General features: G+C 47.7%; 1 long non-coding RNA gene across 1 annotated transcript in view; it reads left to right on the forward strand.

The window, feature by feature from the left end:
- Nucleotides 1-8,907: 8,907 nt before the first annotated feature.
- LOC141984269 (uncharacterized) overlaps nt 8,908-17,618 on the forward strand; it is a 30,763-nt gene continuing 22,052 nt past the window's right edge. The window contains exon 1 of the long non-coding RNA XR_012638707.1: nt 8,908-9,003. This is a non-coding gene — a long non-coding RNA (uncharacterized LOC141984269). The remainder of the gene's footprint in view (nt 9,004-17,618) is intronic.

The raw sequence follows: 17,618 nt of genomic DNA on the forward strand, positions 1-17,618 counted from the left end.
GAATAAAAATGTTGCTCCTCCTATTTTTTCATTAATGTTTCTTTCTCCACCCCTGCTGAACGAGCCAGGAATTGCTACGGCATGGAGCTAGTATTTGGAATGAGTTCAAGTAGATCTCAGAAGCCAGAGAGCCACTCAAATCCCAACGTAAGAGTTCTCCTGGCAGCTTTTCCAGATCCACTTTCCAGGTCAGAAGGGCAAGAGTTAGAAAAGAGGAAATGATTTCCATCCATCCAACATCCATTTCCATTGGAGCAGGAAAGCAGCCACCCCAAACTACTATTTATAACCTAATAAAGAGTTGATTTCCAAAAGGAAATGGCACTTTGTTATCCTTAAATACAGCTCATCTCTGCAAATTCCTTCTTCTAGGGCAGTCATTTGTCTGTTCATTTATAGTGACAGAATCCGCTTGTAAACTCAACTCCCCTGATGTTTCACTGTGTTAGCAAAATTGTTAAGAGTAGTTTTTTTACTCAACATTTCTGTTTCAATTTAGTTTTCATTCAAAGTGCCATAACGGTAATCCGTGAGCTCTCTGTTCGGCAGTCTCAGTGAATGCTTCTCACGCTGTCCTTCGGATGTGCTTTCATCAGCAGATGCGGGGAAGGCCACCAGAAAGGAGAGGGTAAGTCAGTCTGCATGGCACACATAGGCTGTGTCTTCACGGACCAGAAACAGGGTGTTTTACCATGGGATAACTAATGCGGTCTCGCTACCACTGTATATACAGTGTAGAAACAGGGTACTTTGGTTGCACTGCCATGTGAAGTACGAGAGGTCAGCTCAGGTCGTGGGTACAGTGCTGCTGCCCTCACAGCCAACACTCCAAGGGCGCTGGCTCAGTCGAGGATTTTAGCTAGCTCGCTTTAGTCCAGCCCCCACTTCCTGCATGCCAGTGAAGACACAGCCACGCTGGCCCGTCTACTGAGGCTTGTCGGGCAGTGTTAAATGCCAGCGGGGTCACACTCACTGGGACCCGCGCTGAGATCACCGAACTAGTTTACAGAAGCAACTGACCCCACCAGGTGTTAACAGTGTTAACCGGCGGCTTTTGGCCGCGGCTGGATTAGGGGGTTTGTACTCTGAGTGCGAGTCTGATGCCGACGAGCGTGTCACCAACTGGCACATCTACCCCCTGGGGCTGGGCATGGCATTGCAGGGCCTTCTCATCAGTCGCCTCCCCCAGACGCCATACAGGCCTGTGCGAGGCCCACTTCTCGGGGCTTGGCCCTCCAGCCAGGTCACGTGTAGCCCCACCCCTTCTGGGGCACCCAATGCCCACACTAAATGCAAAGAAACAAACGCTTCCGGGGCCCAGCCCTCGCCTACTCACCACCGCCCTCCCAGGGTCTGCCACGTTCCATCCCGCTGTCCTGCAGAGTGCTCCGGCCAGGGCTTTCCCAGCTCCTCCTAAGCCTCCGACCCCCAGGGGCTTCTTCCTTAGAGGCTCTCTTCTCCCAGGCCGGCTACAGGAGTCTCCTTCACCCCTGCTGCCCTTCTCAACCCGTTCCAGGGTGCAAACTCCCTCCTACAACCTTTCCAAGGCTTTCCAGTTCCTGGATCCTTTGCCAAAGCACCTGGCTGAGGAAAGAACCCCAAGGCCTAGTCTCCCCTGGACCAGCTTCCCTAAGAGAAGATACCAGGACTCTGAATGCCTCAGTTGGCCCCCCCTTAAATCAGCCACATAGAGCTGGGTCCCTACCTTAATTGAAACTGAGGCACCCTCCAGATGACACCAGCTGCAATAACGGAGCTCTCGGCCTCCCCGAAACCCTTTCAGCACCAGTGTGGGGTTTATATCTCCCATCACACCTTAGCAGATTCCCCAGGCTTTAATAGTTTAGGCCCTGATCTTTCAAGCATTGTGCATAAGTTAAGCACGTGCATTAGTATTTGCAAGATTGGGGCTGTAGGTTCCAAAATCCAATGAAGGAGTTTCCTTCGGTGCATTTTCGGAACAGCACCCAGCAGTCAGTTCTAAGCCTCAGGAGCAATTTTTTTTATTGGGAGTCCATTGAAAAGAGGAAGTGAGAGACTTTGCAAACAATGCGGGGGAGGGATAGCTCAGTGGTTTGAGCATTGGCCTAAACCCAGGGTTGCGAGTTCAGTCCTTGAGGTGGGCCTGGTCCTTGAGGTGGGGATTGGTCCTGCTTTGAGCAGGGGGTTGGACTAGATGACCGCCTGAGGTCCTTTCTAACCCTGATATTCTAGAATTTACAGCACGTCATCTTTGCATCTGGCTCGGGATTCCACCTCCACTCCCCCAGCTCTGGCAAGCAGTTACCCTGCCACATATTCAAGTAGGCTAGGGGTGTACTGTGACCAGGGGTTTAAAATGATGAATCGAGTAGCAGGTGACAGATGAGCCTCTTGTTTTTACAAGAAGTGCTTTCTGATAACTAACAGCCAGGGCAGTTGCTTCAGTGAGGCTGCATGGGTGGGAAGACCGGGTTTCGGGTTAATGTACTCGCTGGCCTTTCAGGAGCTGGGGCTTCAATTCCTGCCCCTGCAGTAGTCACTTAATCTCGCCCCCACCATGTAAAATGGTAGTAATAACCATTCCTTTCTTGGTTTTAGCTATGTAGATTGCAAGGCCAGGACTTTCTGACTAGGCGTTTGTATAATATGTTGTGCAATGAGTCCTTGATCTCAGCTAGCCAATGGAGGGAGGCAGTGTTGTCTAGTGGACAGAACACTGGACTGGGTCTCAGGAGACCTGGGTTCCCTTCCTGGCTCTGTCACTTGCCTGCTGTGTGACCGTGAGCAAATCACTTGACTGCACCAATCAGGATTCCCCCCCTACTCTGAACTCTGGGTTACAGATAGGGGGGTTTTCATGCGGGGCCCCACAAGCTTATATTCTACCAGCTTAGGTTAAAACTTCCCCAAGGCACAAATTCCTTTCCTTGTCCTTGGATGGTATTGCTGCCACCACCAAGTGATTTACACAAAAATTCAGGGACAGGTCACTTGGAATCCCTATCCCCCCAAAATATCCCCCCAAACCCCTTCACCTCCTTTCTTGGGGAGGCTTGAGAATAATATACCAGCCAATTGGTTAGCAATGTGAGCACAGACCAGACCCGTTGTCTTCAGGACACTGAAAATCAATCAGGTTCTTAAAATAACTTTATTTATAAAGAAAAAGTAAAAGAATCACACCTGAAAAATCAGAACGGAAGGTAACTTTACAGGGTAAATAAAAAGATTTAAAACACAGAGGATTCCCCTCTAGCTCAGGAATAAAACTACCTCTGTAGCATAGGAAAATTCACAAGCTAAAATAAAAGATAACCTAATGCATTTCCTTGCCTACTTACAATTTCTGTGGTTTTAGATCCATTATTCCAGGTATATTTTCAGGAGATGTTGTACGTGCTTGGTCTCTCCCTCCGTCTGGAGAAGGAACAACAAAGAGAGGCACAAACAAATCCTCCCGCCCCCAGATTTTAAAGTATCTTCTTTCCTCATTGGTCATTCTGGTCAGATGCCAACTAGGTTATTTGAGCTACTTAACCCATTACAGGTAAGGGGATTCAGTACAGTTGCCAAGGAGGGATTTTATGCTACCCTTCTCTCCATATTTATGACCGCTCCATACCTCTGTTTCCCCATCATTAAAATGGGGACAACGATGTTTAACTTCTTTTGCAATGCGTTTGGAGATCTGCTGATGGAAAGTGCTATATAGGAGGGAGGGATTATAATTAGGAGCTAATGGCATCGCTGCCAGCTCAGGGATAGAAGCATCTATTGCAGGCTTTGGACACTCCCTGAAACATTGCAACCCTGGCACCATGAACTTTTCCAGTGCAGACCACGCTGGTGTCCATAAATCAGCCTCTGTGATCCACGAGGGACTGCATAACAGTGTCACAGTGCCCTTTGGGGTCTATGTACTCACGTGCTCCTTGAGGAGGGCAAACCATGGGCACGAGTCCCATCAATGGCCCTGGTACAGTTTGGAAAAACTCCCCTCTCTCAAAACCAGCAGGTACTGCAGGGTTATTGTTCATGCCGCTGCCTGGGGATAAGCCACACACCCGATTGCCTCAGAAACCTCCATCACCCCTTTACCCACTGTTGGCTTTCCAATACCAAGCTGGTTAGCAACGGAGCAGTAGCAGTCAGGGGTGGGCAGCTTCCGGAGGGCTGTAGCAACCTGCTTCTGAACTGGGTGGGCTGGATTCATTTGCATGTCTTGACACTGCAGGGCTGGGGCAAGCTGCTCACAAAGCTCCAGAAACATCGCTTTCTTTCTGCAAATGTTCTGGAGCCACTGCTTGTCACTGTAGGTCTGTGTGATGATCTGCTCCCACCAGTCTGTGCTTGTGGCCCTGCTCAGAGATGCCGGCTGATGTAGGGGGCCCCGGTGGCTAAACCAAGAGTCGTGAACAGCACGAGCCAGTCTGAGTCTGCCAGGTCTGTATCGTTGTCCTCCTCCTCCATGAGGCACCTTTGGTAGGTCAGAAAATGCCACCAGAATGTCCACCAACATCTCCTGGATGCACTGCCCGTTTGCTGAAAGAGGAGTGAAAGCGTAAGCAAGAGAAGCTCTTGAAATGGTGACTCCTGTATGTTGCCAGGAGCGCGCAGACCCAAAAGACAGCTCGGCGAGTTGTGTTGGGAACTTGGTGGGCTGTGACAACTTCCTGAAACGGGTCGGGGTTGACAGTCAAGTTGTACCCCGACGCCCCACGAACCAGGGGCTAGAGCGGCCGCAGCTGGCAGGTGTGGTAAAGACATTGATCTTAGGGTACGGCTACTTTGCAACACAAGACCCCTGGCATGGCTGCGGCTGCCCCAGGTTCACAGGGCTCAAGCTACAGGGCTATAAAGTTGCAGTGTAGATGTTTGGGCTCAGGCTGGAGCCAGGCTCTCAGGGACCCCACAAGCGGGAGGGTCTCAGACCCTAAGCTCCAGCCCGAGCCTGAACGTCTACACTGCTATGTTTAGCCCCGTAGCCTGAGCCCTGCAGGTCTGAGTCAGTTGACCTCTAAGACACGGTGCTGTGGGTTTTTTATCCCAGTGTAGATATTAGCCTCAAAGGCTTAAAGAGTTCAAGTGTTTATAAACTCTTTTATTGTCTAACATTAAACAATAAGAGATGGGCTTGGGGTTATTTTTAAACAGAGCTTTTCATTTTTATTCCGTTACGTGGCAAACACTCAAAAGCATTTATTTAAATTGGAAGTTTATAGATTAAACACAAGACATGAAGACAAACATTTGTATTGAAACTGTGGTTGAGTGATGATGCAAAACAATCAGGCTTTATCAAAGTCTTTCTCCTTCTGGAGTCAAAATGTCAGAATCTTATTTGCAGAACAATGTTCTTCCTTTTCATCAGAAGGTTAATTGTACTCTGAGTCTTGGAGTGAAGGGCTTTCACATCTCTTGTTTTTCAGAAACAGACAGACCCAAAGCGGAGGAGAGACAGGAAAGAGAAGATGTGTGAAATGAGGCTTTTGTTGATGTTTCTGAAGCACGGGGCTGCTGGTTAGTTACGAGTGGATGCTTTGGCTGGCAAGTCAACCATGACATGTGCTATTTAGACTCTGGTTAGTTATTGTCTGGTCAGGGCTGTCATCGGCTTGGATTCTCTCTCCTTAGACATAGCAGGTTTGGATGAATGCCATGCAGTTGACTTCACGATTCAATGAAAAGCCAAGAAAATGAGATAGGATAGGAGGAAAGAAACAGTGGGGCAGAAAATACCACAACAAGAGAAGGTCCTACAACCCAGGATCTTATGTGCCTTTGTGGTGATGGCAATTAGCTACATCCACTGACAGGCTGAGGACTGGATGTCATGATAATGGGATGACTTTCACCCCTCACAGATGAAAGCACAGTAGAAGAGCAAGGCCAGCTAGCCTTCCTGTCAGGAAGAAAGTCCTTCTGATGAGTCAAGATGAGTTGCAGGGCTGGCAGGTCCAGGGGATGAGCTGCGGGGAGGATGATTTTTTCCCCCAAGTCTCTTTTTAAGAACCCCCAAAAGGAGGGAAAATGGGTGACATTTTATCCTCATTATTTTGTCTTCCAATTAAATCCATTTCCATAAGGCCAAACTTGGCAGAGGTAACTTTGTTCCCATATTTTCTTGTTTACCAAATATGACCGCACAACAGTCCTTGACTTACATTAGTAGGCCATTTTGTTAAGACTCATACCGCTTCTTTTTTGGGTTTTCATGGACTCATTACAACATTCATCTTCATAAACAACTTGACCTATTTTTCATGGTTATTGTAACATCTTATTATCTTTCACATACTTTTTACAATTGAGCTTAGGGTAACTTTGTAGGTCCAATAACTACAACAGGTGGGTACTAGGAAGCTGGGGATATGGTGGTTTGACTTGGGTTTGTGTACTGTGGTGTGGATGCTGGAGGAATTGTAAACCTAGGGTCTCCAATGATGATGGATGCGTGACCCCATCCAAACCCAGGGTCTGCAGAGTCAAGTCCCACTAACCCAGGGTTTACATTTCCATATAGACACTCTTGGACAAGACCATAATACTACTACTAGCAGTAGTTAAGAATTAATAATAAGAATAATTAAGAATGAACAGTAATTAAGAATAAATAATAATTCCATTTACCGAAGAACATTCAGCTCAAGATCCTGGTGGGCTATGTAACCTGCTATGTTGCTACAGATATATGGGCATATGCTAAACAAAGTATAGGTATTTATTAACGCAGTAATGCAAAAGCCTACGGGTCTCAAGCCTGTAAAGATAATAGTTTAGCAAAACTAACTAAGGCCCAAGGCCTAAAGACTTAACATAAGCAACTAACAAGTAAATGGTCACATAACACAAGACAGAATGGTGTTATAAGCAAGTGTTGCCAAACTGCTGACAGGTAACTGCAAGATGCCCGTTTGTACCAGCTTTAGATATTTTAAGTTAGGTGCATTAGCAGATGTCCAGACAAAAGAATGCCATGGTAACTAATTTATGTATATGCTAATAAGCTTGAAGTAAAAATGCCTGTTAGCCTGTGGGAGAGGGACACCCTGACATTAGTAGAGTGAGGAAATACACATAAAGAAAAGGGGCTGAACTCCCACAGTATATGCATTAGGCATAGTGGGCATTAGCTGACCTCTGATTAAAGGTGGCACTTGGCCCACACACTCCTGGGAGATTTCCTGGAACCTGTAAGGCCAAGGACCACTTGTGGATCGTCTTGCCTGTTATGGGGCTCCCCCCATAGGACAGTGTGTGTACACAAGTTCTGGATGCCTGGATTATCTCTGCTTCGCTGCGCTGTAGCGTTTGTGATACTGCTGACTGCACTAATAAAACCATTGCACATTCAAAAGGTCTCCCTTAAGCGCGTGTCTCTCTCCTGCATACACCGGGGGCCTCTCTCCCAAACTAGCTGCCATACTGTGGCTCAGCTTGAGACAAATGAATCCTGCCAAGCCACGGAATGTAACGTTGGAAACTCCAAACAATCCCTAACCAATAGATCAGGCAACAGCTAATGTAGTGAGTTGCTGGGCTATCCAGATACTCTAGTATTCATTAACACGATTTCATGGAAAAACATGGGTTTTCACTGTGTTCCTGTCTACCTCAATCCATTAATTAGGAGCCACTTAGCACACCTGTTCGTTTTCTTTCATGACACAGGAATTAAAAACAAGCTTGTTATCACTTACCATCACAGGTGCCCACAGAGTCTTCTTAATACTGGCTATAGCCTCAGAGGGTAAGAAACAATGGAGAACACTTCTTTCCAAGCACCAAAGCATGTGTTTGAAAGCGTCTTGGCTTTATCTCTTTTTATTAAGTCCCTTTGTAAGTCTATGAGATCTTCTTGGTCTCCATGGAATTACTATTTTGTGATTCAGCCAAGAGGTACACCATGAAGTTGCTGAAAAGCTTTACAATCAAAATAAACTAACAGGCTTAAGAAAGGATATTTCCTGTGAAATACACCTAACAAAAGCCCTGCTGGCTGTCTCTGGGTGCCGTATACACAGGAACAACTAATGCTGCCAGGGGACTGCAGTCAGATCCAAGGGCTCCCAGATAGACCCAAGGCCTATTATTTAAAATTGGAATGTGACTTAAAGGAGTTTGTGATTTTACAGCATCCCTTGGAAAACACCCACAAGTGAGGTCCTGAGTCCAGTATAAAGCCTGCTCAAGTTACCAGGAGTCTCTCCATTGATTGTAATGGCTTTTGGATCATGCCCATGGTACTAACGCAGAGGGATCCCATTTTCAATATAAACAGTGACTCCAATTTCTGAGTAGTGGAGAGCCATTTCACTTGCATTTATGGACTGTTACTAGAGTTTTGCTTTTGTTTATAATTTTGCGTTTTTCCCTAAATCAGCACAAGGCCCTTTCTAAACTCCAAGGGCCGACTCTCAGTTGGTGTGAATCATTGTATCTGGATTAATGGAGCTACACTGACTCACTCCCACTGAGGACGAGGGCCTGACTGACTGGCAGGATGCACATAAGTGCCACACTTGTGCAGGAGACAAAGCTTTCCATGGGGTCATGCTAAGGCTGAAGAGCGAACCCTGCAGGATCTATGAATGACCTCAAACCTCACCACCTGCCATTCCAACCCCAAAGCACTGTTCTTCCACCTGCCTTTGCTAATCAAACCTCAGAGCACAGCAGGCAAAAAATAAACAATAAATAAAATAGAGAACAAATCTCACGTAATTATTTCCCTGGAAAGAGGAAGGGCAAAGGAGTGACCCAGGCCTTGCAGATGCTAATCATGCCGATAATCTTCTTCTGGAAGTGCTCAGCTACTCTGGTAACGGGTGCAGCGCAAGGACCCGGATGGAACAGAAAGTACGACTGTTAGTTTAATGGTTACCCTATCTGTGTTATAACAGGCACTGCGCCAGTAGCAGATCCACAGCCCTTTTGTTACCGACCCAACCTGGCTCAGCAGAGTGAGATCCTGGAAGTCTCTGTAGCTGGTTCAAACTGCATAGGATTCTAGAGCTCCTGGTAAGACTTGCAATGACTGTTTTTCTCTTTAAGCGCCTTCTGCTCTGGTTCCACAGGGCACTGGGCTCCCATCCTGGTAGAGAAATCGTTACTCAGTTCAGAGCACTGGACAGCAGTGGAAAGGAGCTCATGAAAAATATGGTCGATAAAAGAGGTCTGATCTCCAGTAAACATACAATGAATGGGCCCGTTAAGGATCCTGTATGGCTTAATGTGGGGGACTTAGTGAAACTCCTGCCCTTTGCAGAATGCGGACAGTGGCGGATTAATGATTTTGCTGCCCCTAGGCCCAGAAATAATTGCCGCGCCCCCCACCCCCACCCCCACCCGCTCACCTCCACCCGCTCACCTCCGCCTCCTCCCCTGAGCACGCCGCCGGGTCCTGCTTCTCCCCGCTCCCTGCCAGTGCTGGTGCGCGAAACAGCTTCGCGAAGGAGGGGGGAAGAGGGGGAATGCAACACGCTCAGGAGAGGAGGCGGGGCTAGGGTGGGGATTTGGGGAAGGGGACCAATAGGGGCAGGGAGGGGGCGGGGAAGGGGTGGAGTTGGGGCAGGGCCGGGATCGGAGGGCACAAACCGGCACCAGGGAAAGCAGCCTCTGGCTGCTATTATAAATTTGCTGCTCCTGCAAATTTGCCACGCTAGGCCTAGGCCTCGTCGGCCTCGGCGTTAATACGCCGCTGAATGCAGAGTGTGGTGTGATGCTTTCTTAAACTCCAATCTGAGGCCTCACTGAGGCAAGCGGACTATCCAATGCAACAGGAGTCCCAGAGCAACAAAGACTCACCTGTAGCTCAGAAGACCACAGTCTGAAATCTCCAAGAACAGCTCAGGTCACATGAATTGCATGTGTGCGTTTGGAGGGAAGAAGAAAAGGAGGGGTCCGTGGTACCGAGCGACTAACCCTATTAACAAATATTTTGGGTAACTGTTGGGACTGGTGAAGACATGATGACGGTGGCATCCTGACAGACATCCCCGCTGTCAGACAACACTAGTGCAAATTAACTGATGCCAATCCAAATACCTGTTGCATGGTAGGCCATGTATTTTCTCAGCATTCATCAGAAAATGGGGAACCGGCACAAACTAGCACCCAGACCTGAAAACCGTGGGGTTTTTAATGACAGATGTTCACTGGAACCCCTGCTCTCATGGACAGACGAAGACTCCAGCCAGCTCTGAGGACACTATCTCCTCCTCACGGGGAGAGTCATGTCCAACTCCTCTTCCCAGCCAGGGCCTCCCCACTGGAAGACACGGCCGTTTGCCCAATCACACTAGCCAAGAGACCAGAGCAACATTTTCTACAGCTGTCCCATCTTCAGGGCTCTCTCAGGAGCGATATCGCTTGAAAGCCGTGGCTTTTGCTCGTGTTCATTTGCTATTTTAGAGCCTGATTCTGCCACTCTGGCTCACAGTGGGCCAGATTCTCAGAAGTTGGACAGCTGAAGTAACACCAGTGAGGTCAATGGAGCTGTGCTGAATTACACCAGCAGAGAATTTGGCCCTTAGGCGGTGATACCTTACTCCACAAACAGTCCCATTAAAATCAATGGGACTGCTTGTGATCAGCATGAGCAAGGGTGGCAGATTCAGACCCACCATTAGCTATTGCTTTGGTTTTAAAATGTGGTCATCCTTAGCCGATGGGATATTTACAGCCTCCAGAGAAGTTACTAGCTCCACAGTCTAGCCTGAGGGATGTTTGTTAGACTGTGGAGTTGCTTCTACATGGGCTAATGTCCATTTTAACCATCTCTCCCAGACCAGAGGTTCTCCCCTGGAGAGCTAACTGTAAACATTGCCTGATCTGCCAGGAGATCCAAAACAAACCCACGCTAGGAGGGGAGATCAGATTCTTCTTTGGGGCTGGTTCCATCACTTACATGGCCCCTCTATGCTTCCAAAGTGGAACACTGAGCCTGGACCTGCGGCCTCTAAATTTGGCTGAGGTGCATCCTTTGGTTTCCCGAGGGCAAGCAGGCTATGGGACTTGTCAGAGACTCCCCAGGACTAGCGTAAGGGTCCCCACCCTGGAGAGTTGTAAGCAGGTTCCGGCTATCTCGGGGCACCCAGGTGCAGCTATGGGGAGACGAAAGCGCCGTGCTGTGTTGTCTCACCAGACCAGGGGAATCACTTCATTCTGGCTGGAGAACTTGGGAAGTTTTTGTCAGATCAAGAAATTTGCCTGAACTGCTCAACACATCGCAGGAACTAGGACTGTGCTGGGAAGAAAATTTCCTTTCAAATCCTAACCTTTAACACTTTTTGGCCTATGAAAGCGTCAGATGGAAACGATTCTGCCGCTGCAGAAACGATCTCTCTGCATTGGCTCTGGTTTCCCCCGAAGGAACCACAATCCAAGGGCTTAGCTTGCTAGCCACAGTGTCCTGCTCAGCCAAACCTCTGAAGCAAAATGTGACTCACTTGGGGCCGTTAAAGTTTGGCTGGCATCTAACGTTTGCGGAAAAAATCTTCTACCAACATCCGAAATGGAGCTGGTGGCTGGCGTGTCTCTTTGCCCAGTGCTACTCAGCTTGGACTGGGAAGTGTTTGGCAAACACACTGAAAGAATAGCGAGAGACCAACTCCTTTCACTCTGCCGCCTTCAACTCTTGCATTTTCAGTGTCAGGTCTGCCAGAAGGTCAGAACAGGCATAATCTCTACAGTTCAAGGTGACGTTGTAAGAAAACAAAACGAAGGCCACGTGACACTATCTATATGCAGTAGCTGTGCATAGGAAAATGGCGGCACACACTGCCCTGCACAGAGAAAGAGGGGAGCAGTTCCTAGCCTGCCATGTCTGGTGGAAAGAGAGAAGCTGGGAATTGTTTGTAGGGAAAGGCTGTTTATACCCTGGGCCCAGAGCAATAAGGGCTTGTGGGAAATGTGTGTGCCCCACCATCACGGCACTGAAAGGGTCCATGGCCATATTACTCAGTACACACGAGCTATCATGGGGCTCTTAGGAGGTAAAGTCAAGCAGGAGAGGAGCTACATTAAACTTGCATGTGTCTTAGTTCTCTGTCTTCTAAAATGCTCAAACCCCACGAGCCCAAGGTTTGTGTCAGATCGGTCAGTTATTTTTTAGATGATTTTGCACCTATGACTATTTAAATGTGTTATTTTCACAGGCACATTAATCTTGGTTTCATTTATGTGTCTGGTTCAAAATTATCTGTTGACAGGAACTATGCTCCTTATATAGAGGAAGGATTCAAATTCCTCTGCGATCAGGACCTGCATCCATGTGAGTTCTCTCCCCGACGGGGGCTGTTGAGGAAAGGCCATAAAAATAAGGGGCCAAATTCTTCTCTGATGTAGTTTCATTGACTTCAGTGGAATTGCACCAGGGATGAATCTAATCCAGTGTGTCATTCTTTCTGTCAAACAAACAGAATTTTCTGGAACTATTGTAATTGTACAATTACGGGATCTCTTCTCTTCCTTTCCTTTCCTTGGTCTTGAACATTTTTGCACTAAACAACTATCAAAGGAAACCCCATTGTTTATATCTTGGACTTGTTTTAATTTATCCCAGAAGTAATACGCATCGCAAACGAGACATAGAATACAGGAGGTTCTAAAGATTAAGTGACAGGATCTGTTCTCTCTCCGTTTGGTTGATTTAGATTTGCTATTTTCCACTTTTGTAAGGTAAACACTTGAAGCACGGCATGCTCTGTGCTCTGCGCACAGTTAGCTATTGTCAATGCTTGTTGTTTTAGAAACTGAGTTAATAATCACTGGTGGCTCAGTCTTGCATGACCTCAGCATGTGGAATTCCCACTGAGTTCAGTAAAAGTTGTGTGTATGTGGGGCCTGCAGGGTCCAGGTTTCTAGGCAAAGGAACTTCCTCCATTAATCATGGGCTGTTTATTGTTTAAAATACTGTTATCAGTATTTTGCATGAGCATTTCAAACTGTCTGCTATGCAAACCATTCCTGTACCTTCAGTGCCAGGGACTGGACTAGAAGACCTCTTGAGGTCCCTTCCAGTCATATGATTCTCTGATTCTATTCTATGAATCCTGCCTTTTACTCTGCACTTGCTTATTTGTGTAAAAAATGGAGTTAAAATGGACAAATTCCAGAGTGGCTACTGCTGACACGTTAATGCAGCACATAGAAGGACCCAGGTCAATAAAATCATGTCATTTATTAGTCTAATTATGAGCCCTTCAGGGAAATGTACTGTTCTATAAACTCTCTTCCTGCATGGTGTCATGTGGAATTTTTAAAATCTGTTTTACTTGGCTCGTGGAAGTGTACTGAAATGTGTTGGGTTTACTTAACAGGAACAGGGTGGAAAGGACCTTGGGCAGTTCCTATTCCCTTTCAAGTTTCTAAGATGAGTGAAAGAAACTCTTTTAAGGGTCCTTTCCCCAGTGTCAATAAAAGGAACCAGATCCTGGGTTCTGGTTAAGGTCCCTTTGCAATGCCACAGTGGCCCAAAGGGACTTTAACGAGCCCTTTAACAGCTGAGGAATCCAGCTCTGTGCCTTTTGTGCCTCCACAGCAAAGATGGGGGAAGGTGCGTCAGGGCTGGGAAAGGGCAGGACGGGAACGTAGCCACTACGGGAGCTGTCTCTGGAGCATCCCCTTATGCCAGGGGAATCATCCACTGGATCCACTGGCTTGAGAGCACCGTGTAGGGATGTCACGTTGCTGGCAGGTCCTGGCCCAAAGTGTCTCTTTTCCTTGAATTAACCTGGATGCCTTTCAGCTCAGTCCCAAGTGCATCCCCCCGTCCCTTTCTCCAGCATCTCGGCAGCTTAGCGCTCTCATTTTTGATTTCCTTGGTTTCTTTCACCAACCCTCTCTCCTCTCTCCCATGAAGAGCTGTCTCTACTTTCTGATCAGACACCTGGGCTCAGAACAGCTCTAGTCTGTGTTGCTTCCTTCTGTCCTCAGGCAGCTTTTCTCTTCTTCCCGTCCAGGAAAAATCAACACCACGACTAATATTTATAGAGCAGTTCACATGTTCAGTTCTCCAGACAAACAGCAGACTAGCTCTGCACAGCTGCGATGCTGACTTCCCCGAAGGAGTGGGAATGACTTCCTCCGGCTGCTGGGATTCCAGACTTGCTGACTCCAAAGCACAGCCACCGTGTACACACAATATTCCCCAGAAGAGCTCTCTTGTTGCCAGACCATCAGTAGCAGCAGCTGCAGTGGCTGGGGTCCGTCCCACAGGCTGCACAAGACTATAACCCTCTTTCACGGGGGGGACAGAGGAGTTTCATACAAGTTATTCTGCTCTTTAGTCCGAGTTAATAGACAACTGATGACTTCTGCCTCCTGGATGACAATGGCTAGCTAACTATGCTTGCTTTTAAACTCACTCCAGTAAAACAAAGAGATTCCTGAGATCTGGGGCCATATACATGGATGGGAGTAGAAGGGGTAATGAGTTTATCATTAACAGTGTGTCACCTTTTCAGGAGAGCTGGAAGGCTTCACATGGCTTGTGCTCTGGCTAGATGTTTTCAAGCTGTCAGACAAAGACAGTCAGGGAGCTCTCTGCTCTGGGAGAATGTGCCTGCTTTGGTCACTTTCTGCACATGGGAACCCAAAGGGATGCTCAACAGGTGCATTACATGGACTAGAACCTAGTGCTGCCCTGAACACCATGGCAGAAGCATCGTTCACACTCTCTCTACGTCTGGTTACCCCGCTAGCTCACTGGTGTCCAGCCCCCTCGAAGGGACGCATGCATTTTTGTACGTTTCCTTCTGGGGCCTGCGTATGTTCTGTTGAAAAGTTTTTAAATAATCACAAAATACAAAGAAAAAGTACAAAATCCAAAAGAGACCCACACAGCCTTCAACACACGTGTCGCGTGACAGGAAGGTTTCATTTTAAAGACATTCATGATTTGGGGGCTTCTCTCGCAATATTCCCCCTACCTCATAATGGCTTCCATCGCCCATGGCTTTCCATAGGGCTGGAGCCACAGGCTGCTTTCGCTGAGGTGATCAATATTTCACAACAGTATTTGGAGGTGACCGTAAAGCTCTCCTAGTAAAGATGGCCACTATCTCCCATTGTTTCCATGGGGACCGAAGCCAGGCTGCCCTCAAGGAAGATGGCTGCCCTCTAAGCTCCATGGTTGGGAAACTGGATAGGACACTATGAGGGGACAGGAGAACTGGGATTTGCAGAAGGAATACTAATGAGCTTGAGGGGAATATAGGGTCCAGGAGAGGGATGGGTGCAGCCCAGGGAAGTGTCAGAGGAAAGGAGGGGAAATAAAGGGGCAGGTGAAGTTAGGGGCAAGTGAGAGACAAGCGACTGTGAAGGAGCATGGAGAGAGCATGAGACTTGGGGAATGAAGGGCAGAATGGCAGAGGGGATTAGGAGAGGGCAAGTGGAAGGCTGAGCCTAGCAGCCAGTAGAGAGGCAGCATTTTTGCATGTGTGTTTTGTGTATGTGTAAGTTGGAATTTTGAACCTGAAGTGAGCACACTCTAATTGGGGGTGGCCCGCTCTCCCCAATGGCTCAAACATGAGAAGACACATACACCAGGACCCTCCAACAGTGCAAGTTATTTTGTTAAATAATCTCATGATTTTAAAGCCAATCTTATGATTATTTTTTGGAGGGTGAGTGCAGATGCTTGAGATTTGGATACTTGGGTGTGAATTTCATTGGAAATGTTGGCTGGCGGTAGGAAGGGAATGTTTGAGTGACAGCTCACTCTTCTGGTCTTCAAACAACTCCCCCCACCCTCTCCAAGCTCATCATCAGAAGCAAGCTCCTCTCAGACCAGGATGCACTAACTCAAAGCGGCACCAGGCCCTGCCAGAGCAACAGATGAAAACCTGTAGACATACCTCTCCTGATACAATGATCAATACGCCCCACAACACATCTTCCAAGATGCCAACACAAGCCTATCAGTGCTGCACCTCATCCAGTGCTCTCAATGCTCCAATAACAACTATGTGGGGAAAACCAGACAATCACTGCGCTCTGGAAAGAAGTCACAGAAAAAAAATGATAAAAGACAAAACCACCTGTGAGCAAACACTTTTCACAGCAGGATCACTCCAAATCTGACTTCTTAGTCCTCATCCTCAAAGGAAACCTGAACAACACTTTCAAAAGACAAGACAAAAGACAACACTTTCAAAATTCATAACTTTGCTAGACTTTACAAATCATCAACTTAACAAAGACGCTGGATTTATGGTTTATTACAACAATCTGTAACCTGCTAACTCCCCTTTGTTGTCCTGTGACTGCAGATGTGTTATGGGGCCACTTCCCCTTGCACGGTCTCTTATAATATGTGCTAACTACTTATGCTTCACTATCTGTTCCACCTTGCATTTAGCTGTGACACTCTGAGCAGCTTGCCCAGCTCTGAAGAAGAGCTCTGTGTGGCTCAGAAGCTTGTCTCTCTCACCGACAGAAGTTAGTCCAATAAAAGATATCCCCTCCCCCACCTTAGCTCACTCATTGACAGATAGCCAATCAGATTTTAAAAGACGTGCTGATTAGTGGTGTGCAGAGGAAAAAGTAATAGACAAGGGCAGTGGAAAGAGTCAAGAATGAGTGCATTTGAATAGATACAATGGTGTCCATCCAAAGGGGAGGCAAGGAATTGAAGGGACTTGAAGTCATGTGAGTCAGAGAGACAGACAACGGAAGTGAAGGAGAAAAGGTTCCTGAAGGAGGGATGAAGGCAGCAGTATTGCAGAGGAGAATGGATGATTTAATGTCCTGGCCATCAAGGGAGGGTGGGGGTGGTATCTGTCTACAATGGGGACAAGAGAAACAGAACTGGTAATGGAGAGTAAGAGGTGGAGGAGTTGGGTGAGGAAGAGTTGTAGCAGGCAGCAGTGAAAGGAGGAGAGAGGCAACATTGAGAATATGCTGGAGATGAAAGAAACTGACGAGAGGTAGAGAAGGGACCAGGAACAGAGCAGGAGGAAAAGAGAAGGAAGGACATGATGAATGGGGTGGCGAGAAAGGGGTGTGATAAGAGGACAGACAAGGGTAGAAAGCACTGTAAAGCGACTGAATGCCCTTGCTCCAAGAGCCAGATCAGATTTGCAGTGGGTGCAAAGTGGAGCGACTCCACTGAAGTCAACGGAGCTGTGCTAATTCTCACTAGCTGAGAACGTGTCCTTCCATCTCTTGACCCTCACAACCCGTTATTGTCCTCTCTTGAACTAGCCCTTCCTGAGGGAGTTGTGAGGAGGTAGCTTCCATGGACCCTTTTCAGCCTGGTGTTAAGCCGGGGCATGTTGCAGAGATTACCAGCGTCACCGGCTGATGTTCCTGGTGATGCACAAACACCAAGGACTGGGTTGTCTCCTCAATTGCCCAAGCCAATGGAGTCACACCATCTTAAAGCCATGGTAACAATGGAGAATCGGGCTACAAGCATCCATGGCGACTTTAGATCTCTGCTGGCCCCGTGTTGCTGTTGCTGTGTTGCAGGATAAATGGTGGTTTTCTTTTCTCTCGGAGTGGATCCTCACAGTACCTCTGGGTGGTCTCTCATCTGCCCCAAGGTTCTTTTGTGCAGGGTGCCCCTAGGTTCTGGCCTGCCAGCCCAAACGCTGTGTGCTCTGCGAAGCAGGCCGGGATCCAATGCCACC

This window comes from Natator depressus, chromosome 3 (genome assembly GCF_965152275.1).
Source record: "Natator depressus isolate rNatDep1 chromosome 3, rNatDep2.hap1, whole genome shotgun sequence".
NCBI lineage: Eukaryota > Metazoa > Chordata > Testudines > Cheloniidae > Natator > Natator depressus.